This window comes from Bombina bombina, chromosome 1, assembly GCF_027579735.1.
Source record: "Bombina bombina isolate aBomBom1 chromosome 1, aBomBom1.pri, whole genome shotgun sequence".
Classification (NCBI taxonomy): Eukaryota; Metazoa; Chordata; class Amphibia; order Anura; family Bombinatoridae; genus Bombina; species Bombina bombina.
In genome coordinates this window covers 656,316,426-656,341,267 of record NC_069499.1, presented here as the reverse complement: position 1 = coordinate 656,341,267, position 24,842 = coordinate 656,316,426, and the positions used below count along the sequence as shown (strand labels likewise).

General features: G+C 37.7%; 1 protein-coding gene across 6 annotated transcripts in view; it reads left to right on the top strand.

Annotated features, from left to right (window-relative positions):
* The window catches only part of TENM1 (teneurin transmembrane protein 1), a 1,037,319-nt gene that overhangs the window by 192,891 nt on the left and 819,586 nt on the right, over nucleotides 1-24,842 (top strand). The window lies entirely within an intron of this gene.

Here is a 24,842-nt window from a genome sequence, read left to right as displayed (position 1 = left end):
TGTCCTGGGTCCACAAAACATTGCATTGATACAATAGGGTACAATAAAATTCAAAACAATAATAATACACAATAGATGCAAAAAATTTACATAGAACAGGTAAGAAATATATAATCAACCATGACAGGTGCATTCTGTTTTGAGATATGTAGAGAGTGATCTATTAAAGGATATTAGGCTTGGGGAAGGTTTGAAAGTGTGCGGGAGGTCATTCCATAACTGTGGCGCTCGGTAGGAAAAGGAGGATCGAGCTGCTTTCTTTTTGTATTGAGGCAAGCTAAATAATGTGCTGGTACTGGATCGGAGGTTATAGGAGGTGAGAATAGCCGGGGAGAGCATTCTGCTCAGGTAGGGTGGGAGCTTCCCAGAGAGGCACTTAAACACAAGGCAGGAAAGATGGAGGGTGCGTCTGGATTCCAGCGTCAGCCAGTTTAGTTCTTTTAGCATGTCACAATGGTGGGTCTTATATTTACATTGTAGCACAAAGCGGCAGAACGAGTTATACAATGTATTAAGTTTATTAAGGTGAGTTTGCGGTGCAGGTGCGTATACTACGTCCCCAGAATCCATGATAGGCATCAGCATTTGCTGTACTATCTTTTTTCTTTACTGTAGGGCTGAGGCAAGATTTGTTTCTGTACAGGGCACCTAATTTTGGATAAAGTTTAGATGCAAGTTTTTCTATGTGGAGGACAAAAGATAGATTAGGGTCTAAGAACATACCCAAGTATTTGAAAGAGTGAACTGCGGTTAGCGTGCAATTGGATTTTGTTTTGATGCGTAGATGGGAATTTTGTAATTTGTGTAATTTAGGCCCAGATCCAAACATCATTGTGACAGTTTTGTCAGTGTTTATGGAGAGTTTGTTTTTTGAGATCCACTTTTCCACTTTTCTACCTCTGTGAACTGGTCTTGGAGCACTGCTTCAAGCTGCGGCAGATTAGATTTGTTTGCATAGATTACCGTGTTGTCTGCTTACATGTGTACAGTTGAGGATTTGCAGACATAAGGCAAATAATTTATAAATAATGTGAATAGTAGAGGGCCAAGAATGGAACCTTGAAAAACACCACACGTGACTGGGAGAGGGAGGGAGTCACTGTTAGAAACAGAGACATATTGTGATCGATCCGATACATATGATCTAAACCAGGTTAACGGACGATCAGCAATACCAGAGTTTTTTAGTTTGAGCAGTAGTATGTCATGGTCCACTGTGTCAATAGCCTTAGCAAAATCAACGAAAATAGCTCCAGTTAGGTCTCCTTGTTCCATGCCAGTTTGGATGTCGTTGCAAACTTTTAGGAGGTCAGTTGTAGTGGAGTGATTTGGTCGAATTCAGATAGTTAGAAAGTTGGTAATACTCGCATAATTGCATATGGACGCATTTTTCTAAGATTTTTTACAACACTGGGAGCAATGATATAGGGCGATAGTTAGAAACCAAGGTTAACTCCCCACTTTTATGAATAGGCACTACTCTTGTAGTTTTCCAGAATTTAGGTATGTATCCAGACACCAAGGATTCGTTAATTAGGGTTGTGACAGGCTTAGCAATTGCTGGCGCACTGAGCTTCAACAGCATTGCTGTGATCTGATCAGGTCCAGACTGGTTTTTCATTGTTAGATTATTAAGGTGTTTCTTAACGACATTGATGGGTACAGGTCTAAAATTGAACTTCTCTATATTGGGTCTTTGCTGTTTTAGTGGGGCCTGATCTACATTTGTAGCTTCAGGATGCGTGCCATTTATTAGTTTGTCAATTAGGGTGGTGGAGCATCCGACAAAATAATTGTTAAAGGCATTTGCTACTTCTAAGGGGAGTTGCAGGTTTTGGTTATCCACATTGACAGTGGAGGGTTGGAAGTGGATTGGTGGATTTTGTAAGTTATTTATGAGTTTCCAAAACTTTCTAGGGTTAGATATGTTATTGTTCAGATTTTCACAGAAATATTGTGCCTTAGCCAATTTTGTTTGTTTAGTGCATATATTTCGCCATTTTCTATATACACAGTGATCATTCATAGAGCCAGTATGCTTGAACTTTGACCACAATGAATCCCGAAATTGGTACATTTGAATGAGGTCAGCTGTGATCCAATTCAAGTGTGCTCCTTTTACTCTTACCTTACGCAGCGGGGCATGTAAATTCCAAACTTGTAGGAGTTCAGACTGAAAGAATTCAACTGCAGAGGCTTGATCTGGGATTAGGTTTAATCTGTGCCAGGGGAGGTTCTTGATGTCATTTAGAAATGATTGAATATTAAATTTTTTGAAGGACCTGGTGATTTTAACCTTGGGAGAGGATTTAGTAGCCTTTATTTTGCGCACGCAGTACACAAAGCAGTGGTCACTGAAATTGTTAGGGAGAACACCTGCCTCCTGGATTCGGTCAGGAGAAGTGGAGAGAATCCAGTCGAGCAGGGTGTGATTATGGCTTTTGATATTTATGCGAGTTGGGGAGGAGATTAATTGCGAAGATTTAAACAGCGAGCGACAACTGTTATTTTTTGGATTCAGCCAATCAATGTTAAAATCTCCAAAAATTAAAATTTCACTTTTTGAGTTTTGAGCTATGGATTCACTAAGGAGCTGTGCTATGTCTGAAATGGAATGCACAGGGGAGCTAGGTGGGCGGTAGATTCCTGCAACAATGATTGATTTATTGTAAGGGATCTCAATTTTGCCAGAAAGGAAATGAAAGGTGGCAGGAGAGCTAGATTTTTGTATGGGGTGAACTTTGTGGAATTGTCAGCATAAATTACAATTTACAATGCCGCCTCGTCTCTTTGCTCTGTCAATTCTATGGCATGAATACCCATGTATTGCAATGGCAGAGTCAGGTATTTTTGCAGCCTATCGGAATTCAAGGGACACCATCTTGGATGACATCACTTAAAGGAACCTTCATTTGGGAAGAAGACTTCGATTGAAGAGGATGCTCCGCGCCGGATGTCTTGAAGATGGACCCGCTCCGTGCCGGATGGATGAAGATAGAAGATGCCGTCTGGATGAAGACTTCTGCCCGTCTGGAGGACCACTTCTGCCGGCTTGGATGAAGACTTCTCCCGGCTTCGTTGAGGACTTATTGCTGCTTCACTGAGGACTTCTCCCGGCTTCCTTGAGGATGGATGTCCGGTCTTCAAAACTGTAAATGGATCTTTTGGGGTTAGTGTTAGGTTTTTTTTAAGGGTTTATTGGGTGGGTTTTAGTTTTAGATTAGGGTTTAGGCAATTGAAAAATAGCTAAATGCCCTTTTAAGGGCAATGCCCATCCAAATGCCCTTTTCAGGGCAATGGGGAGCTTAGGTTTTTTAGTTAGGATTTTATTTGGGGGTTGGTTGTGTGGGTGGTGGGTTTTACTGTTGGGGGGTGTGTTTGTATTTTTTTACAGGTAAAAGAGATGATTTCTTTGGGGCAATGCCCCGCAAAAGGCCCTTTTAAGGGCTATTGGTATTTTAGTTTAGGCTAGGGGTTTTTTTTTTTATTCTGGGGGTGCTTTTTATTTTTATAGGGCTATTAGATTAGGTGTAATTAGTTTAAATATCTGATAATGTCTTTTTTTATTTTGTGTAATTTAGTGTTTGTTTGTTTTTGTAATTTAGGTAATTGTATTTAATTTAGGTAATTTATTTAATTGTAGTGTAAGGTTAGGTGTTAGTGTAACTCAGGTTAGGTTTTATTTTACAGGTAAATTTGTAGTTATTTTAGCTAGGTAGTTAGTAAATAGTTAATAGCTATTTACTAACTAGTCTACCTAGTTAAAATAAATACAAACTTGCCTGTAAAATAAAAATAAACCCTAAGCTAGCTACAATGTAACTATTAGTTATATTGTAGCTAGCTTAGGGTTTATTTTATAGGTAAGTATTCAGTTTTAAATAGGAATAATTTAGTTAATTATAGGAATTTTTATTTAGATTTATGTTAATTATATTTAAGTTAGGGGGTGTTAGGGTTAGACTTAGGTTTAGAGGTTAATAAATTTAGTATAGTGGCGGCGACGTTGGGGGCGCCAGATTAGGGTTTGTAGGTAGGTGGCGGCGATGTTAGGGGCAGCAGATGAGGGGTTAATAATATTTAACTAGTGTTTGCGATGCGGGAGTGCGGCAGTTTAGGGGTTAATATGTTTATTATAGTGGCGGCAATGTCCGAAGCGGCAGATTAGGGGTTAATAAATATAATGTAGGTGGCGGGATTTTGGGGGCGGCAGATTAGGGGTTAATAAGTGTAAGATTCGGGGTGTTTAGACTCGGGGTTCATGTTAGGGTTTTAGGTGTAAACATAAATTTTGTTTCCCCATAGGAATCAATGGGGCTGCGTTACAGAGCTTTACGCTGCTTTTTTGCAGGTGTTAGACTTTTTTCAGCTGGCTCTTCCCATTGATGTCTATGGGGAAATCGTGCACGAGCACGTAAAACCAGCTTACCGCAGCTTTCAGCAGCGCTGGTATTGGAGTGCGGTATGGAACTCAATTTTGCTCTACACTTACTTCTTGCCTGTTAACGCTGGGTTTATGAAAACCTGTAATACCAACACTGTAGGTAAGTGAGCGGTGACAATAACGTGCAAGTTATTACCGAGCAGCTCTTACCGCAAAACTCGTAATCTAGCCGTATGTTTACTAATCAGCTGATTATTTCACCTGTGCTCTATTTCCGATTTCTCAAAATGTGGCCTGTTAGGGAGGCCTGAGGACAGATTTGAAAACCAGTGAGATAGAACACACAATTTTAAGCAACTTTCTAATTTATTCTATCCTATTATCAAATTTTCTTCATTTTCTTGTTATAGCTGAAAAGCAGGAAGGTAAGTTCAGGAGTGTGCTCATTTTATACATTAGCAAGAGCACTAGATGATTGACAGCACTATTTCCTGTCATGTAGTGCCCCAGACATGTACACGCTACCTATCTAGATATCTCTCCAACACAGAATAACATGAGAAAACAAATTGTCCCTTTAACAAATAAAAAAATGCATTGGCAGTTTAAATTGTAAGCAAGCTGTTAAAAGGTTTCAATGATAACAATGGAATGAACCAGTAGAGTTCTGTTGCATTAGTGCATCTAAAAACTAGAAATAGCGTAACAGTGGAATACGCGTTCAGAGCTTCAGAGATTAACATTTGTCTTTACAATTTAAATAAACACTTTAACAAATTATAAGCAAACATGAAGCATTAGTTTATTATTATTATAAATGTAGCTAAACTACTACTTAACTTTTTTCACAGTTTCCATGATGTGACTAATTATCATTTTAACCCTTACATTTCTGGACCATACCATACATAAAAGCAAAGCTCCACGGGAGATTGACCTGGTATTTTCAGTATGACGTGTGTAAGCAAACCCATGCCTTTTGGCTAACTAGGTTGTTGCAAGAACCAATAGTTCTGTCCGAACACTTGTGATTTTAACTTAGGAGAATCCCTTTAGTAGATCATTGCCAGAAGCTGAGACAGATGCGTTCATTCTTTCTTACTAACTACGCTAACTAAGCTCTAACTGATTTCCAGAAGAGACTTATTACAGTTCATTTAGATTAGTAGTACATATTGCATGCACGATTTATTTGTGGAGCCATTTAAACGTTTAGTTCCTACCACCAGCAGCCATAAAACTAAAGCGCCAAAATGCCACTTACTACTGATGATAGACAGACGGTCACTGCAGACATTGCATTGTCAGATATCCATATATTTACAAAGATGTGTGTGTACCAGTAGCAGCTTATTACACCAGTACAGCTCCCATATTGCTTTCTATGAATAGATTGTTCATAAAATGGCATCATCTTTTGGAGAATTGAAGATTTTTGTATAGTCACTTAGCAGTCTGGCACAACCTGAGGTAGCACTTGATACTTTATATTTTAAAAAGTAAACCTTGGGTCCAAAGATTTACACACTTTGCCTTTTCTCAGACATAAATGATTATTTTTGGAGATTTAAAATAATAAATATTTCCCCTATTTTTTTTTTATTTTTATTTTTTTAAATCCACATCAAATTATTTGCTACACATTTAAATATAAAGAACCTGCAACAAAAGGCAAAGAGACTGCAGAGTGTACATCCTCCATTTCTTTTGTATGGTCACTGTACACAAAGCATAGATTTATAATGCTTCAGCCATTATTTCATGCATGATATTCTTTGTTGAAAGGGAATATGAAACTGACCAGCAACACTTAGTACCAGTTGAATGCACCATTGATTCTCTGATGTGCACTATTTTCTTCATTCATCGGTCTCAATGCAGTGAATGGAGAATATTTTGATGATAAACCCCTTCAGCGATTAAACAACATTCTCAATTCTATGACCCACAAGAACCAGATGCTTCTCACAAATTGTATCAATGTTAAAATCACTTCTCTCATTTGTCCTTGCAAAAGTATTTGGAGAATTTCATAATAGCTTGCCACAATTCTTCAGACATCAAAACTGACAAGAGCATACATAGATTTTGTGCATGAGATGTTTGGGGGTGGGAAGTTCAGCATTCAAGGTCAGAGAAGCTCATATTTATATTTTATGCATTTTAAAGGAATGTAATTGCATTTGTTCTCTGCGATATCCTTGAGTTGAAAATGAATGCATATTTAAGAAATACACAGACGGATAGGAAAATCTGATAGCTGAAATAGGTGAGTTATTTCATATTCAATGCTGTCAATCAAATCTTGCTTTGCAACAGCTTTGAAAACGAAAACGAGTTAAAGATAACTAAAAAAAAAAAAAACTCACTTCAAAAAGATTATTTGATTAATTTTTAATACTTGGTTGGAGCAATGCATGCAAAAGATGATAGGATTTGATAAATCCACATCTTTGAATTCCTTTCTTGACTTTAATCTCTGAGGTTAATTTATGACTTGTCTGTTCATCTAAGGAAAACCTGAGGGATTACAAAGACCTCAAGGTCACTCTCATTTATGCAGCTATATGATTTTCAATAGCTGGAATGAAGTAAACTTAAAACAAAAATAAAATTACTTTCACTCATATTGAGTTATCATTGTACTAAGAGCTTAGCTCTGAAATATCAGATATACAGAAAAGATTTATTCTGGGCAACACAAACCATTTCTCCTTGAGTTCACTTCATGAACTAAGACAAATAAAATAATATATATGTCTGGATCTATTTCAATACATTTAGATAGATGTTTCAATGTATTATTATTTTTTTAAACTGTTTAGAATATATTTTGTGTATATTTAGAATTAAAAGACACAAACAGCATTTGTGAGGTTTGAAACATAAAAAAATGGGGAGAAAAAAACAAATCAACTGAAATTTGTTTTTCATTTAATAAATAATGAATCAGATAAAACGTGCAATTTTAAACCAACTTTTAATTTACTTTTATTCTCTAATTTACTTTGTTATGTTGGCATCCTTTGTTTAAAAGCATATCTAGATAGACTCAAGAGGAGCAAATCACTATTAAGAATTAGCTTCTGATTGGCGCTACACACATTTGTCACTTGTCATCGGATAACCTGATGTGTTCTTCTAGCTCCCAGTAATGCTCTGCTGCTCCTTCAACAAAGGCTACCAAGAGAATGAAGCACATTTGATAATAGAAATAAACAGGAAAGTTCTTTAAAATTGCATGTTCTATCTGAATAGCTTTGTGTCTTCTTAGCAGTAAATAGCCAACATCAAGATCTTTGGAAGTTAAAGGGACATGAAACCCAGTTTTTTTCATGATAGAGCATGTGATTTTATACAACTTTCTAATTTACTTCTATTATCAAATTTTCTTTGTTCTCTTGGTATCTTTTGTTTAAAAGCAGGGACGTATGCTTGGCCCATTTCTGGAGCACTATATGGCAGCTGTTTTGTATTAAAGGGACATGAAACCCAAATGTTTTCTTTCATGATTTAGAAAGAGCATACAATTATAAACAACTTTCTAATTTACTTCTATTATATATTTTGCTTCATTCTCTTGATATTCTTTGCTGAAAAGCATATCTAGATATGCTTAGTAGCTGCTGATTGGTAGCTGCACATAGATGCCTCCTTTGATTGGTTCACTGTGTGCATTGCTATTTCTTCATTAAAGTATATCTAAAGAATGAAGCAAATTAGGTAATAGAAGTAAATTGGAATGTTGTTTAAAATTATATTCTCTACCTTAATCATGAAAGAAAATGTTTTGGTATAGTGTCCCTTTAATGTTATGCATTTGCAAGAGCACTAAATGGCAGCACTAATTTCTGCTATGTAGTGCTCCAGATGCCTATCTAGGTATTTCTTCAACACATAATATCATGAGAATGAAACAAATTTGATAATAGAAGTAAATTGGACAGTTTTTAAAAAATTGTATGCTCTGTCTGAATAACAAAAGACAAGTTTTGGGTTTCATATCCCTTTAATTATATCAATCTTTTTTTATATCCCTGTGAAGTTGGTGACAAAGATACTAATTAACTTGTGTATGTCTCAGTCCTTATGTGTGTGTGCCTCATTGCTTCTGTGTGTGTGTCTCAGTCCTTCTGTGCGTGTGCCTGTGCTTGCCTCAGTGCTTCTGTGTGTGTGACTGTGTGTGTCTCAGTGCTTCTGTGTTTGTGTCTCAGTGCTTCTGTGTTTTTCTCAGTGCTTCTGTGTCTGTGTGTGCCTCAGTGCTTATGTGTGTGTGTGTCTCAGTCCTTATGTGTGTATGCCTCAGTGCTTCTGTGTGTGTGTCTCAGTCCTTCTGTGGGTGTGTCTGTGCTTGTCTCAATGCTTCTGTGTGTGTGTCTGTGTGTGTCTCAGTGCTTTTGTGTGTGTGTCTCAGTGCTTCTGTGTGTGTCTTGGTCCTTCTGTGTGTGTGTCTGTGTTAGTCTCAGTGCTTCTGTGTGTGTGTCTCAGTGCTTCTGTGTGTGTGTCTCAGTGCTTCTGTGTGTGTGTGTTTGTCTCAGTGCTTCTTTGTGTGTGTATGTGTGTGTGTGTGTGTTTGTCTTAGTGCTTCTGTGTGTGTGTCTGTGTGTGTCAGTGCTTCTGTGTGTGTGTGTGCCTGTGTGTGTCTCAGCGCTTCTGTGTGTGTGTCTGTATATCAGTGCGTCTGTGTGTATGTGTCTCAGTGCTTCTGTGTGTGTGTGTGTCAGTGCATCTGTGTTTGTCTGTGTGTGTCTCAATGATTCTGTGTGTGTGTCTGTCTGTGTTTCAGTGCTTATGTGTGTGTCTATTCCTGTTACTACCTTTACAACATTTTCAAGTTTGACTACACTCAAGAATAAAGTGCGCACATATTTTAGTCACTTAGCCAAAAATTACACAGGACAAAAGGGGCTTCTACCAGCTATGTCAAGTATTTAGCAAAAACAGCCACTTTCCCAGTTGAAATTGTCATGGTTTTCCTTAGAACTTCACAATCTTAGAAATGTAAAATATTTTTTTCCTTTGCATTATAGACATTATCAATTTAATCACAAAGAATGTTTCTGTCTCCTACATGTTTAATGTGTACAATAAACAAAAAGGAAAAAGCAAATGTTAAGTTTATTTAAAATAAAAAAGTGGCTTAAAGGGGCTGTCAACACCTGTTATTGTTTAAAAAGATAGATAATCCCTTTATTACACATTCCCCAGTTTTCCATAACTAACATTGTTATATTAATACACTTTTTACCTCTATGATTACCTTGTATCTAAGCCTCTGCAGACTGCCCCATTATTTCAGTTCTTTTGACAGACTTGCATATTAGCTAATCAGTGCTGACTCATAAATAATTCCACAGCATTGAGCACAATGATATTTTGTGGCAAACATGAACTAATGCCGTCTAGCTGTGAAAAACTGTCAAGGTCCACCGAGATAAGAGGCAGCCTTCAAGGGCCTAGAAATTAGCGTATGAGCCTACTTAGGTTTATCTTTCAACAAAAAATACCTAGATGACAAAGCAAATTTGATGATAAAAGTAAATTGGAAAGTTGTTTAAAATGACATGCCCTATATGAATCTGAAATTTATGAGAGTAGCTAGCTTGTTTTCTGTGGAATATAGCCCATATTGGCTCCTCCAAATAAGGCGAATGGTGAGTGGAGTGTGGCTATTGAAAAACAATTGCAGTAAAATTGGTGTTTGTTTTAAAAACATTTTGACTTGGCTGATATGTTTTCTATAACAACATAACAGAAATGTCTTACAATTAAAATATGTTTATTGTCCATTTAAGAATCAGTAGAAATTTGTGGTGATTGACAGGTTTGGCTCTGGAGCAATTAGTTGCATGAGAGCAGGGGGAAAGAAAAGTTTGCCAAGCGATGTTACATCCTATGTGGTGATTGCAAGCTGAAATGTTGTCTACTTAAGACCTTATCCAGCTGCAGCTTTCTCAATTTCCCCTTTTAGATATCTTTACAGATAAATGGACATGAACATAGTACAAAAGTAAGCCAAATATTGAGATTTTATTTTTATTTTTCAGAACAATAATATTTCCCCAAAAAATGTATTGTATTTTAAAATGTCTTTTGGAGGCTGCAAACAAAACTAAATTATTTGAAAGTCCCTTTAAGTGTGATAAAAAAGTTACTTGCCACTAGTGAAGTTGAGAGGAAATAGGTTCCTCTATTGCAGGGTTCTTCAAACCACGGGTCGGGACCCATTACTGGGTCACAGCACCATGTTTACTGGGTCACGACTTTTGTTTGTTGTAGGAGAGTGTGTGTGATGTGTATGTTGTATGAGTGTGTGTGTTTAGTATGAGAGTGTGTGTGTTATATGTGTGTTGTATGAGAGTGTGTGTGGTGTGTGTTTTGTATGTGTATGTGTGTAGTGTATGAGTGTGCATGTGTGTTGTATAATAGTGTGTGTTATTACCTTTTACAACACTTTCAAGTTTGACTACAATCAGTAATAAGATATGCACACAGTTTAGTCACTTTTCCAAAATAAAATAAAAAATAGGGTCGTGAAGATATGTGGCATTATTGCACTGGGTCTTGAGAAAAAAAGTTTGAAGAACCCTGCTCTATTTTATACGTTGCCACTAGAGGTGCCGCCCAACAAGTATTTCTAAAGTTCATATCACTGTAGATATCAGAGAATAAAAAAAATGCTTCTTCTTAGTGTGTGTGAATCTAATTTTAAATAAATGATCGCAGTTCTTTCATGTTTGACTTTTGAGTTGTGCTGAATAATTATTTATGCAAATGCATGCTAATTAGTACGCCTGGTATTTTCTTCCATGAAACGTGGCAACCCTAGTTGTCACAGCTGCTGTGTCAAGTCAGGTTTAATGTTAGATAACTGACAACGGTAAATATGGGATTTTGGAGTAGTGAGCAAGTAAGGAACTTGAAAGGCAACCAGTCATTAGCTATTAAAGTTTGTGCAGTGTAAATTCAGTTAAACTAAAACAAATATGACTAACAATTGCATAACTGCTCCTCCATAAACACTTATACCATGTTGTGAACTTGCAACAAAAACTATATCTGCATATTTCAAACTGCTTTTATCTTAGATAGCACAATGTGTGTCTGCCTTAACATATATCTATGGACAATACAGCAACCCTCTGGGGCACAATGTGTGTCTGCCTTAACATATATCTATGGACAATACAGCAACCCTCTGGGGCACAATGTGTGTCTGCCTTAACATATATCTATGGACAATACAGCAACCCTCTGGGGCACAATGTGTGTCTGCCTTAACATATATCTATGGACAATACCGCAACCCTCTGGGGCACAATGTGTGTCTGCCTTAACATATATCTATGGACAATACAGCAACCCTCTGGGGCACAATGTGTGTCTGCCTTAACATATATCTATGGACAATACAGCAACCCTCTGGGGCACAATGTGTGTCTGCCTTAACATATATCTATGGACAATACAGCAACCCTCTGGGGCACAATGTGTGTCTGCCTTAACATATATCTATGGACAATACAGCAACCCTCTGGGGCACAATGTGTGTCTGCCTTAACATATATCTATGGACAATACAGCAACCCTCTGGGGCACAATGTGTGTCTGCCTTAACATATATCTATGGACAATACAGCAACCCTCTGGGGCACAATGTGTGTCTGCCTTAACATATATCTATGGACAATACAGCAACCCTCTGGGGCACAATGTGTGTCTGCCTTAACATATATCTATGGACAATACAGCAACCCTCTGGGGCACAATGTGTGTCTGCCTTAACATATATCTATGGACAATACAGCAACCCTCTGGGGCACAATGTATTATGTAACAATAGGTTGCCACCTTCTGACAACCAAGGGTTTAAATCTGTCAGTACAGGTTTAGCAGCACCTGTTTTCATAAAACAAAATACCTCAGCTTGTCAGTGCTCTATGTCAAACTCTCTCAGAAACTATCTTTCTTAAATCCATACTCCAATGACGTCTTTGACTTTTAAAGGGAAGAGAAGCTGCTTTGCAGTGAAGAGTAGCATTACTTTTTATGGGTTGTTGGGAAGTGGTTTTTCATTTGTGTTGATAGAAACAATTTTAGATGAACTATTTACTTTTATAGAAGATTTATAGGTGATAGTATTTGTTTGATGATCTGATGATAAAACAGCAAAGGATTTTGCACATTTCTTGAATCATGGAGACTCAGGTCTTTCTTTTACTTCTGAGTGGCATGGAAATAAAGTAATTTTTTGTAGACGTTACACTGGAAAGGAAACCCATTACTCATAGGGCTCCATTTATGAAGCAGCGGATGCTGCCTTGGAGGGCCATTGTTTTAGGCCCACCTGAAACTGATGTTAAGAAGCAGCGGTCATAAGAGCACTGCTCCTTAACCTCTCCACCACCTTTTAGGTGGCAGATTAAAATCATCCCGATCCAATCGGGATGATTGACAGCCCCTGCTAGTGGCCGATTGGCCACCACTGAGCAGGGGGCGGCACTGCAAAAGTATTTCCCTAGAAATGCTTGTGCAATGATAAATGCGAACAGGGTATCCACTCGACATTTAATAAAGCTACCCCATAGTCTCTTACTGTTATGAAGTTATAAACTCCTATAATAGATCACAACTGCAAATACTGTAGCTTTAATTTTTGCTTGTAAACCTTCTTGGTTTAAAGTTGTTGCATATGGTGGTTGTTGCAGCAACTAACTCTAAGGCAGTTTATATAAATGCATAGAATACTTTAACCAACTGTAGGTTAAATAAATTCCAGAAACTGTGGAATTTCCTGTAGTATGAACCCTTATGTTGCCAGCTGGGACTGGGTAGGACCGGCTGTGGTACTAAGATTATGCTGGAACGGAACTTTGGGGAGCCCAGGAAAGTAGCGAGTGCCTAGGATTTTGCCTCAGTTGTATAGGCAAGGTATCAGGAAATGAAACACTGTAACAGCAGGCAGTGGGAGGAGATTCAACTAGCTTGTTGCTGTACTGGTTCAGATGTTAGGAAAACGGATCAATGCTGCAATGAATCTGCCTTGTCAGGACACTGAGTGATAGGCAACTGTAAGAGCTGTAATCCGGGCTAATTGTTCTGTGCAGTCAAGGACCGTGGTTCACAGTTAGTGCACTTGGGGAGTGCAGGAGGATATCGCACAGCGTGTGCTGCAGTGATCACGCTAGGGAGACAACAGCGTGTGTGATGGCAGTTAATAGTTCCGCTGAAGCAAGTAAGTTGTTACACGAGAATTCCTCAATACTGGCTAGGAAACCAGCGGTACTATGTAAAGTCTCTGGAGGTTAGAGCGGATCACGGGAGCTGGAAGCAAGCGTTCTTTGCAGAGTTGTAAGTCCAGAAAAGTAATAGACTTGGTTAAATCCTATACAGGTAACTGTGTCGGCTTGAGCTTGAGGATAGGATCTTAACTCTTAGAATCCTAACGATACAATACTGAAGCAGGGAGAAGAGGGCGTGGTTAGTTTAAATAACCTCTCATGTGGTTAGGTTTGGTATTAAAGGTACAGCACTATATGTGCCGGATAGGATTCCCTGACACTTACTTGCACTGCTAAACAATTACTGGCAATGTGTATTTGCATGTGGCTAGTACCCATTGCAGACAAGTGTGGCAAAAAGTTAGTGTTTGCTCGGGAGAACGCTAAATATACCTATTAGCATTGAAAAATACAGGGTCATTCTTTATTGAAAACTTATTCTAAAACAAAGCAATGATTATACATTAGGCAATGCTTAGCTTCAATTGGTTAATTGTTAAGGTAGCATACACTGGCAAATAAGTATATCACAGTAATTACATACAGGAGGAACTTCATCTCATCAGGTAACAAAGCACTTTGTGGAAAATGTTTGAGCAAAGTTTCATCTCAACAGGAACAGGACACAAGTATCTGCTTTAATTCTGTGTTCAGGTTTTAGTCTGTTGTGCTGCTTAGAAGCGCCTCCGCTACCAAATCTTTCAGGTTACTCCAACTAATTTAAGTTTTTTTTTTCCAGTTAAAGTCTCTCTTCGAGTTTCATCTGCATACAGGTTTAATTTATCTATGCTTATAAATCCATCTATTAGGTTTCAGGTCTGTTGTGCACACAACATATAATCATCTCATCTAGCTTCATCTAGTTTCAGTTTTAGGAAACTAAAAATATTATAATCTTAAGGTGGTGGAGAGCTTGAGTAGCAGCTGTCTTAAAACTATTGTTTCTTAAAGGGATATGAAACTGAAAATGTTTTTGTTTCATGATTCAGATAGAGCATGCCTTTTTAAGCAACTTTCTAATTTACTCCTATTATCAAATTTTCTTCATTCTCTTGGTATCTTTATTTGAAAAGGCAGAAATGTAAGCTTAGGAGCTGGTCCATTTCTGGATAGCGCTTGCAGATTGGTGGCAAGACGGGTTTCATGTCCCTTTACTAAATGGAGCCCATTGTATACTAGACTAGGGTTGCCACCTCAACCATGTTTTTCCTGCACACTGAGTTACATATGCTGCAGGGCAGAACATGTATTATGCCTCTGGACATCACATAAATAGTGCTGAAGAACAGCACAATACATGTTGCCCCCTGCTTAACCTGCAGGATGCGTAACTCATAAGTGTCCAGGAAAACATAGCTGAGGTGGCAACCCTATAATAGACACGGCCTGATTATCTAAAGCTCTCTGGGCTTGCAAGATTCTCTAAGACATCTCATAAATACTATCAAGCTCCTGTTGAAATTATCCAATGGCAGACATGAAACCCAAAAGTTTTCTTTCATGATTCAGATAGAACATACAATTTTAAACAACTTTCCAATTTACTTCTATTATCAATATTGCTTCATTCTCTTGGTATCCTTTATTGAAGGAGCAGCTATACACTATTGGGAGCTAGCTGATCACATCGGTAAGCCAATGAAAAGAGGCATATGTGTACAGCAGTAAGCTCCAAGTAGTGCATTGCTGCTCCTAAGCCTACCTAGGTATGCATTTCAACAAAGGATACCAAGAGAACTAAGCAAATTAAATAGAAGTACATTGGTTTTTTTACATTTGTGTGTTTAAAAGTGTATGTGCTATCTGAATCATGTATAATCTATCTGAATCAAGAACATTTTTTGGTTTCATGTCACTTTAAAAGGACACCAAACCCATTTTTTTTCTTTCGTGATTCAGATAGAGCATGCAATTTTAAGCAACTTTCTAATTTACTCCTATGTTCTCTTGCTATCTTTATTTGAATAAAAAGGCATCTAAGCCAAGGAGCCAGACAATTTTTTGTTCAGACCACTGGACAGCACTTGTTTATTGGTGAATCAATTTATCCACCAAATCAGCAAAAACAACCCAGGTTGTTCACCAAAAATGGGCCGGAATCTAAACTTAAATTCTTGCTTTTCAAATAAAGATACCAAGAGAATGAAGAAAAGTCGATAATAGGAGTAAATTAGAAAGTTGCTTAAAATTGCATGCTCTATCTGAATCACGAAAGAAAAAATAGTTTTTAAGTATATGAAGGAGAACTACACATTACAATTGGGCACACAAAAAAAATGTAATATTAAAATTGTATGAAACAAATAAAAAAAAATCAAATAAAAAACCCACGATAAAAACTATCTTGTTAAAACACAATAAAACTATTAAAAATTAGAATTGATAATTTTGATAATTTATGAAATTATACAGGTTTTAAAAAAACAAAAACACAATAGTTTGTAATACAGTTGTACTGCAGATGCATGTACTTATCTGTAGGAAATTCAAAGTAAGTTGTTTTCCTTACTGTAAAATGAGTGGGCTCATTGGCATAACTGAAAGTTCTTTTCCAGTTATCATCGTGTTTCCAAAAATATTTTCCCTCCGCAGATCTTGACTATGTCATTATATGCAAAACAATTATTACCCTGAAAAAATACATGCATAGTAAAATAGATGTCATTGCGAGATACTGTATACCCTGAAAAGAAGATAATCTGACTTGTATTGGTTTCACCCTGCTGCTAGCTTTACTCTCCCCAAGCATCTCGCAAATCGCAGTGACAGCCCCTTTTATGTTTTAGGCCATTCCCTGATGGCAGCCTATGTGAGTGTTGGCAAGAGTTTTAACATCTGATCCAATGTATCTTAGATAACGCAAGGCATCTCTTACACCGTTTTTACTGATAATAAACACACATTTTAGATATATTAGTATTAAATATTCCATGTAAAGATGTCAGTAGATGATAAAACTGTAAATACATACCTCGCATCCGCCCTACTTCCTATGGGATTGCCAAGGGTTGGGAGGTCAGGCCTAAGGTTTGCCTTTAACTCACCCAGAAATGCCAACTTAGTGCCCAGCCCGACCACAATTCTGCCTCAACGACTTAGCCTCTTTCGACACGGCCCCCACCCACAAAATGACAACAGGTCCTTTTTCAACCTCCTGAATAAAACAGAGCCTCTGGGAAATATTGATATATATAAATATTATGTATCTTTTTGTCCATGAGCAAGCTGATTTCACTTATACATACTGGAAATGGAGTCATGTATTCTTTGAGAATTTATTTAGATGTGCTATAAATTGCGTATCCACCTTAAAATAATAACCCAAAGTACATAACACTATGCTTTCAATTTTATTTCAAACATTATATATATTTTTTTTTACAAATGTAAATATTACATTTACATATACGAAAGTATTCTCCCGATCTTATAATGTACCAAAAAAAATAAAAAAATATTAGCCTGCATACGGCTCCAGTTCTCAGGCACAACACAAATTTATATTTTTTGAATATTCTATGCTTGAGCTAATCAATGATCGTGACTGACTTAACCATTTATATTTGCTAAATATCCTTGTTGGAGGTTCTTGTGGAGTCTAATTGAGGAATGTGGGTCTATCTATAAGAGGATATCACACAATACTTGTTATGGGGAAATAATAAAATCCAAATGAACCAATACAGTCATTATAAGTATTACAAATAAAATGGCCATATCAGACACACAGGCCTAGATTTGGAGTTTGGCGGTAGAAGGGCTGTTAACGCTCCGCAGGCTTTTTTCTGGCCGCACCATAAAATTAACTCTGGTATCGAGAGTTCAAACAAATGCTGTGTTAGGCTCCAAAAAAGGAGCGTAGAGCATTTTTACCGCAAATGCAACTCTCGATACCAGAGTTGCTTACGGACGCGGCCAGCCTCAAAAACGTGCTCATGCACGATTCCCCCATAGGAAACAATGGGGCTGTTTGAGCTGAAAAAAAACCTAACACCTGCAAAAAAGCAGCGTTCAGCTCCTAATGCAGCCCCATTGTTTCCTATGGGGAAACACTTCCTACGTCTGCACCTAACACTCTAACATGTACCCCGAGTCTAAACACCCCTAACCTTACACTTATTAACCCCTAATCTGCCGCCCCCGCTATCGCTGACCCCTGCATATTATTATTAACCCCTAATCTGCCGCTCCGTACACCACCGCAAACTACGTTATCCCTATGTACCCCTAATCTGCTGCCCCTAACACCGCCGACCCCTATATTATATTTATTAACCCCTAATCTGCCCCCCACAACGTCGCCGCCAGCTACTTACAATAATTAACCCCTAATCTGACGACCGGAGCTCATCGCTACTATAATAAATGGATTAACCCCTAAAGCTAAGTCTAACCCTAACACTAACACCCCCCTAACTTAAATATAATTTACATCTAACGAAATTAATTAACTCTTATTAAATAAATTATTCCTATTTAAAGCTAAATACTTACCTGTAAAATAAATCATAATATAGCTACAATATAAATTATAATTATATTATAGCTATTTTAGGATTAATATTTATTTTACAGGCAACTTTGTAATTATTTTAACCAGGTACAATAGCTATTAAATAGTTAAGAACTATTTAATAGCTAAAATAGTTAAAATAATTACAAATTTACCTGTAAAAGAAATCCTAACCTAAGTTACAAATAAACCTAACACTAGACTATCAATAAATACATTAAATAAACTACCTACAATTACCTACAATTAACCTAACACTACACTATCAATAAATAAATTAAATACAATTGCTACAAATAACTACAATTACATAAACTAACTAAAGTACAAAAAATAAAAAAGAACTAAGTTACAAAAAATAAAAAAATATTTACCAACATTAGAAAAATATTACAACAATTTTAAACTAATTACACCTACTCTAAGCCCCCTAATAAAATAACAAAGACCCCCAAAATAAAAAATTCCCTACCCTATTCTAAATTAATAAATGTAAAAGCTCTTTTACCTTACCAGCCCTGAACAGGGCCCTTTGCGGGGCATGCCCCTAGAAAATCAGCTCTTTTGCCTGTAAAAAAAAACATACAATACCCCCCCCCCCCAACATTACAACCCACCACCCACATACCCCTAATCTAACCCAAACCCCCCTTAAATAAACCTAACACTAAGCCCCTGAAGATCTTCCTACCTTGTCTTCACCATCCAGGTATCACCGATCCGTCCTGGCATCCGGTGCTGAAGAGGTCCAGAAGAGGGTCCAAAGTCTTCCTCCTATCCGGCAAGAAGAGGACATCCGGACCGGCAAACATCTTCTCCAAGCGGCATCTTCGATCTTCTTCCATCCGGTGCGGAGCGGGTCCATCTTGAAGACCTCCATCGCGGATCCATCCTTCTTCTCCGACGACTAGACGACGATTGACGGTTCCTTTAAATGACGTCATCCAAGATGGCGTCCCTCGAATTCCGATTGGCTGATCGGAACAGCCAATAGAATGCGAGCTCAATCTGATTGGCTGATTGGATCAGCCAATAGGATTGAACTTGATTCTGATTGGCTGATTCCATCAGCCAATCAGAATATTCCTACCTTAATTCCGATTGGCTGATAGAATCCTATCAGCCAATCGGAATTCGAGGGACGCCATCTTGGATGACGTCATTTAAAGGAACCGTCATTCGTCGTCTAGTCGTCGGAGAAGGATGGATCCGCGATGGAGGTCTTCAAGATGGACCCGCTCCGCACCGGATGGAAGAAGATCGAAGATGCCGCTTGGAGAAGATGTTTGCCGGTCCGGATGTCCTCTTCTTGCCGGATAGGAGGAAGACTTTGGACCCTCTTCTGGACCTCTTCAGCACCGGATGCCAGGACGGATCGGTGATACCTGGATGGTGAAGACAAGGTAGGAAGATCTTCAGGGGCTTAGTGTTAGGTTTATTTAAGGGGGGTTTGGGTTAGATTAGGGGTATGTGGGTGGTGGGTTGTAATGTTGGGGGGGGGGGTATTGTATGTTTTTTTTTACAGGCAAAAGAGCTGATTTTCTTGGGGCATGCCCCGCAAAGGGCCCTGTTCAGGGCTGGTAAGGTAAAAGAGCTTTTACATTTATTAATTTAGAATAGGGTAGGGAATTTTTTATTTTGGGGGTCTTTGTTATTTTATTAGGGGGCTTAGAGTAGGTGTAATTAGTTTAAAATTGTTGTAATATTTTTCTAATGTTGGTAAATATTTTTTTATTTTTTGTAACTTAGTTCTTTTTTATTTTGTGTACTTTAGTTAGTTTATGTAATTGTAGTTATTTGTAGCAATTGTATTTAATTTATTTATTGATAGTGTAGTGTTAGGTTAATTGTAGGTAATTGTAGGTAGTTTATTTAATTAATTTATTGATAGGGTAGTGTTAGGTTTAATTATAACTTAGGTTAGGATTTATTTTACAGGTAATTTTGTTATTATTTTAACTAGGTAACTATTAAATAGTTCTTAACTATTTAATAGCTATTGTACCTGGTTAAAATAATTACCAAGTTGCCTGTAAAATAAATATTAATCCTAAAATAGCTACAATATAATTATAATTTATATTGTAGCTATATTAGGGTTTATTTTACAGGTAAGTATTTAGCTTTAAATAGGAATAAGTTATTTAATAAGAGTTAATTAATTTCGTAAGATTTAAATTATATTTAAGTTAGGGGGGTGTTAGTGTTAGGGTTAGACTTAGCTTTAGGGGTTAATCCATTTATTATAGTAGCGATGAGCTCCGGTCGGCAGATTAGGGGTTAATAATTGAAGGTAGGTGTCGGCGATGTTAGGGAGGGCAGATTAGGGGTTAATACTATTTATGATAGGGTTAGTGAGGCGGATTAGGGGTTAATTACTTTATTATAGTAGCGCTCAGGTCCGCTCGGCAGATTAGGGGTTAATAAGTGTAGGCAGGTGTCGGCGACGTTGAGGGGGGCAGATTAGGGGTTAATAAATATAATATAGGGGTCGGCGGTGTTAGGGGCAGCAGATTAGGGGTACATAAGTATAACGTAGGTGGCGGCGCTTTGCGGTCGGCAGATTAGGGGTTAATTATTGTAAGTAGCTGGCGGCGACGTTGTGGGGGGCAGGTTAGGGGTTAATAAATGTAATACAGGGGTCGGCGGGGTTAGGGGCAGCAGATTAGGGGTACATAAGTATAACGTAGGTGGCGGTCGGCAGATTAGGGGTTAAAAAATTTTAATTGAGTGGCGGCGATGTGGGGGGACCTCGGTTTAGGGGTACATAGGTAGTTTATGGGTGTTAGTGTACTTTAGGGTACAGTAGTTAAGAGCTTTATGAACCGGCGTTAGCCCAGAAAGCTCTTAACTCCTGCTTTTTTCAGGCGGCTGGAGTTTTGTCGTTAGAGCTCTAACGCTCACTTCAGAAACGACTCTAAATACCGGCGTTAGAAAGATCCCATTGAAAAGATAGGATACGCAAATGGCGTAGGGGGATCTGCGGTATGGAAAAGTCGCGGCTGAAAAGTGAGCGTTAGACCCTTTAATCACTGACTCCAAATACCGGCGGTAGCCTAAAACCAGCGTTAGGAGCCTCTAACGCTGGTTTTCACGGCTACCGCCAAACTCTAAATCTAGCCAACAGTGATTTATGTTGGTGCATTTGAAGCTGCATAATAAAATAAACAATACATAAATAATATTTTTTTTCTGAATGGACACAAATGAGTAAATGATTGTTCAAATATATAAGGATGTGTTAGATGCAAGATTTAAAGGAATTCCCTACATGAACATATGTAGTCATAATGATAGAGCTAATGAACAGTCATGGAAGGGAAATACTTAAAATCTGGCCTGTTACAGCTCTCTGGGGACTGGAATTGAGAAACACTGCGTCTACATGTTTAATGTTTATGTTTATGGTAAACTGTTAGTTGCCAGTAAATAAATAAATACAAGCAAGAAATGTTGGGTTAGGGCATGAAAAGATTATTTAAAAATGTATATGGTCAGAATGCAGCAATACAAGGTGTATACAGATTTATTAATCTAGAATTCTCTGTTAGTAAGTAAAAGGAATAGATAAGCTGCTGTGGTAAATTAGTGACAAAAAGGCAGAAAGGTGAGAAACAGTTACAGTCTTTTGTTGTTTTTTTTTGTTTTTTTAACCCCTTAATGACCACAATGTACCCTGTATGTCACTGGTCGTTAAGGTTTTTTTCAGGACATAATAGCACAAGTCTAACAAGAACACGCTATTAATGCCCTCCCTCCAGCAGGCTTTGTGGAATAGAGCAGTCTCAACGCTGGTGGCAAGACCACGCTATAAAACAATCACGTGCCAAAAAAAGGCCAGCGACATACAGGGTACGTCGCTGGTCCTTAAGGGGTTAAACATGCTTACAACAGAACTGGTTCATAGTGAAGACATAACCACACCTTCTTGCTGTGACGTTTTGTACCAAATGCATACAGATTATGTGGGATATCTTTACACATGTACATGTTTGTATCTCAATGTTAAAGCCCTACACCTGAGATCTGATATCTTTAAGCCCTTATAACTTTATTGGGCAATATTGTTTTAATACTTTTTATTAGAGAGTGTTATTGCTAGTGTAACTGTACTTTGTAATGTATTTTTGATTGTGTTTTGCGACACATTTTTGTTTTGTAAAACAGTTAACCAGAGCTCTGAGGACAAGCTAATCCGATGAATGATAACTTGAATTGCGCTCAAACAATCACTTTTATATTCAACTTGTAATACGAGCAATAAACTAGACGTGCGCAAACAACCGTCATAAACCGCTTATTGCTTGCGCACAAATAATTGCGCTCCACCTGTAATCTGGTCCATAATCAGACAGAGAGATATTCAGAAATAGAAATGAAGAAGCAGAATAATAATATACACATAGCAAGACAGAGAAAATACACATTAATATAGGAGAGACAGACATAGTGGGCTAGATAATGAGTGGAGCTTTGTCTTAATGTGCACCCGTAAAGTGCCTTTAAATGGAAGTCAATGGGGGACTGTGTTTTCACTATAAATATATATGTATATGCGTATATACTGTACATATATATTTATGTGTTAATATGTGTGTATAAACACATAAATGTATATGTATATGCGTATATACTGTACATATATATTTATGTGTTAATATGTGTGTATAAACACATAAATATATATGTATATAAGCATATACATATATTTATTTATTGATGCCCAATTGCCCACTGCGCTAGGTGGTTTGCCGTGTCTGTCGGCATGAAAACGAGGCTCCCATTGGAGCCTATGACAGCGCATTCTCGTGAGTGTTTGGGTTTGCTCAATGCGTGTCTCTATATTTGTACATATGTTTTTTGTAGTTATATGTTTATATATGTATTTACAGACATATATACACATATAAACACATAAATACATATGTACACATATATAGACATAGGGGCATATTTATCAAGGCTCGTCGGAAACAGAAGTTATGAAGCAGCGGTCTAAAAACCGCTGCTCCATAACCTGTCCGCCTGCTCTGAGGCAACTGACAGAAATCAACCCGACCGAATGCAATCGGGTTGATTGACACCCACTGCTAGTGGCCGATTTGCCGCAAATCTTCAGGGGGTGGTGTTGCACCAGCAGTTTACAAGAACTGCTGGTGCAATGATAAATGCCGACAGCGTATGCTGTCGCCATTTATCAATGTGCAGTGAACATGATCCGTTATATTGGATCATGTCCGCTCGCACCATAGTAAATAGGCGCCATATATTGTATATAAGTGCATTGGAGCCATTTGCAGTTACGTAGATAAAAACATGTAAAAGCATATTTATGCAATATTAATTTGTAATAAAGGCTTTAACTATGTATTTACTGTAAATAGTTCACATTTCAATGTTCTGCACATAGCAAATTATGTTCTGTGTATTTCTAAATAGATATTCCTGTATATATCTGTATATATCTATACTTAAATTTAATTATATTCTATTCCATTGACTTCTATAGAGGAATATGTGAACGCGCAATATTCTAACAGGATTTTTGTGCTCGTCAGGTTATTGCGAGGGTGAAAACGGTTTACTTTCAACTCATAACATGAGCACAAAAATATAACTTCTAGCCCAATTAATGCTAAAGCAAGAGCATTATTTTGCACTCTACTCGTAATATAGCCCTATATAGGCTAATAATTCTAACTCAGGTTTATTGTGACATAAACCACTTGACATTTGATCTTGATTATGTCACTGGAAACCCTTGATATAATTATCAACCTATAATATGCCTATCATATGCAGGTGCCATTAAAGGGACAGTAAAGTCAAAATTAAACTTTCATGATTCAGATAGAACATGCAATTTTAAACAACTTTCCCATTTACTTCTGTTATCAAATGTCCTTCATTCTCATAGTATCTTTTATTTAAGAGTAAAACTACTCATAACAGCTCAGGAGTGTGCATGTGTCTTTAGTGCTCTATGGCAGCAGTGTTTTGCAGCATTTTATAACAAAGCAACAAATAATGCTGCAAAACACTGCTGCCATAGAGTACTAAAGACACGTCCACACTCCTGAGCTGTTATGAACCTACCTAGTTTTACTCTTCAATAAAAGATACCAAGAGTATAAAGCAAATTTGATAACAGAAGTAAATTGAAAAGTTGATTAAAATTGTATGCTGTATCTGAATCATGAAGGTTTAATTTTGACTTTACTGTCCCTTTAAGCATCGTGTGTATTCAGGGCCGATTTATCAAGCTCTGTTTGGAGCTTGATGCCCCTGTTTTCGTGCTCCATAACGGACAGAAATTAACCCGATCCTATACGATTGGGTTGATTGACACCCCCTACTAGCGGCCGATTGGCCGCAAATCTGCAGGGGGCGGCATTGCACCAGCAGTTCACAAGAACTGCTGGTGCAATGATAAATGCCGACAGCGTATGCTATCGGCATTTATCGATGTGCAGCGGACATGATACGCTACATTGTATCATGTCCGCTAGCACTATGATAAATCTACCCCTAAGACTGGATTAAGCTGTTTCTATCTCCCACTAATTCTAAAAATCGTTTCTTACAGAATACTTGCAGGGAACCTCAGCCACTCATTTTAAATAAAATATGAATAAAAAAGTTAAATGGAAAACTATAGATTCCT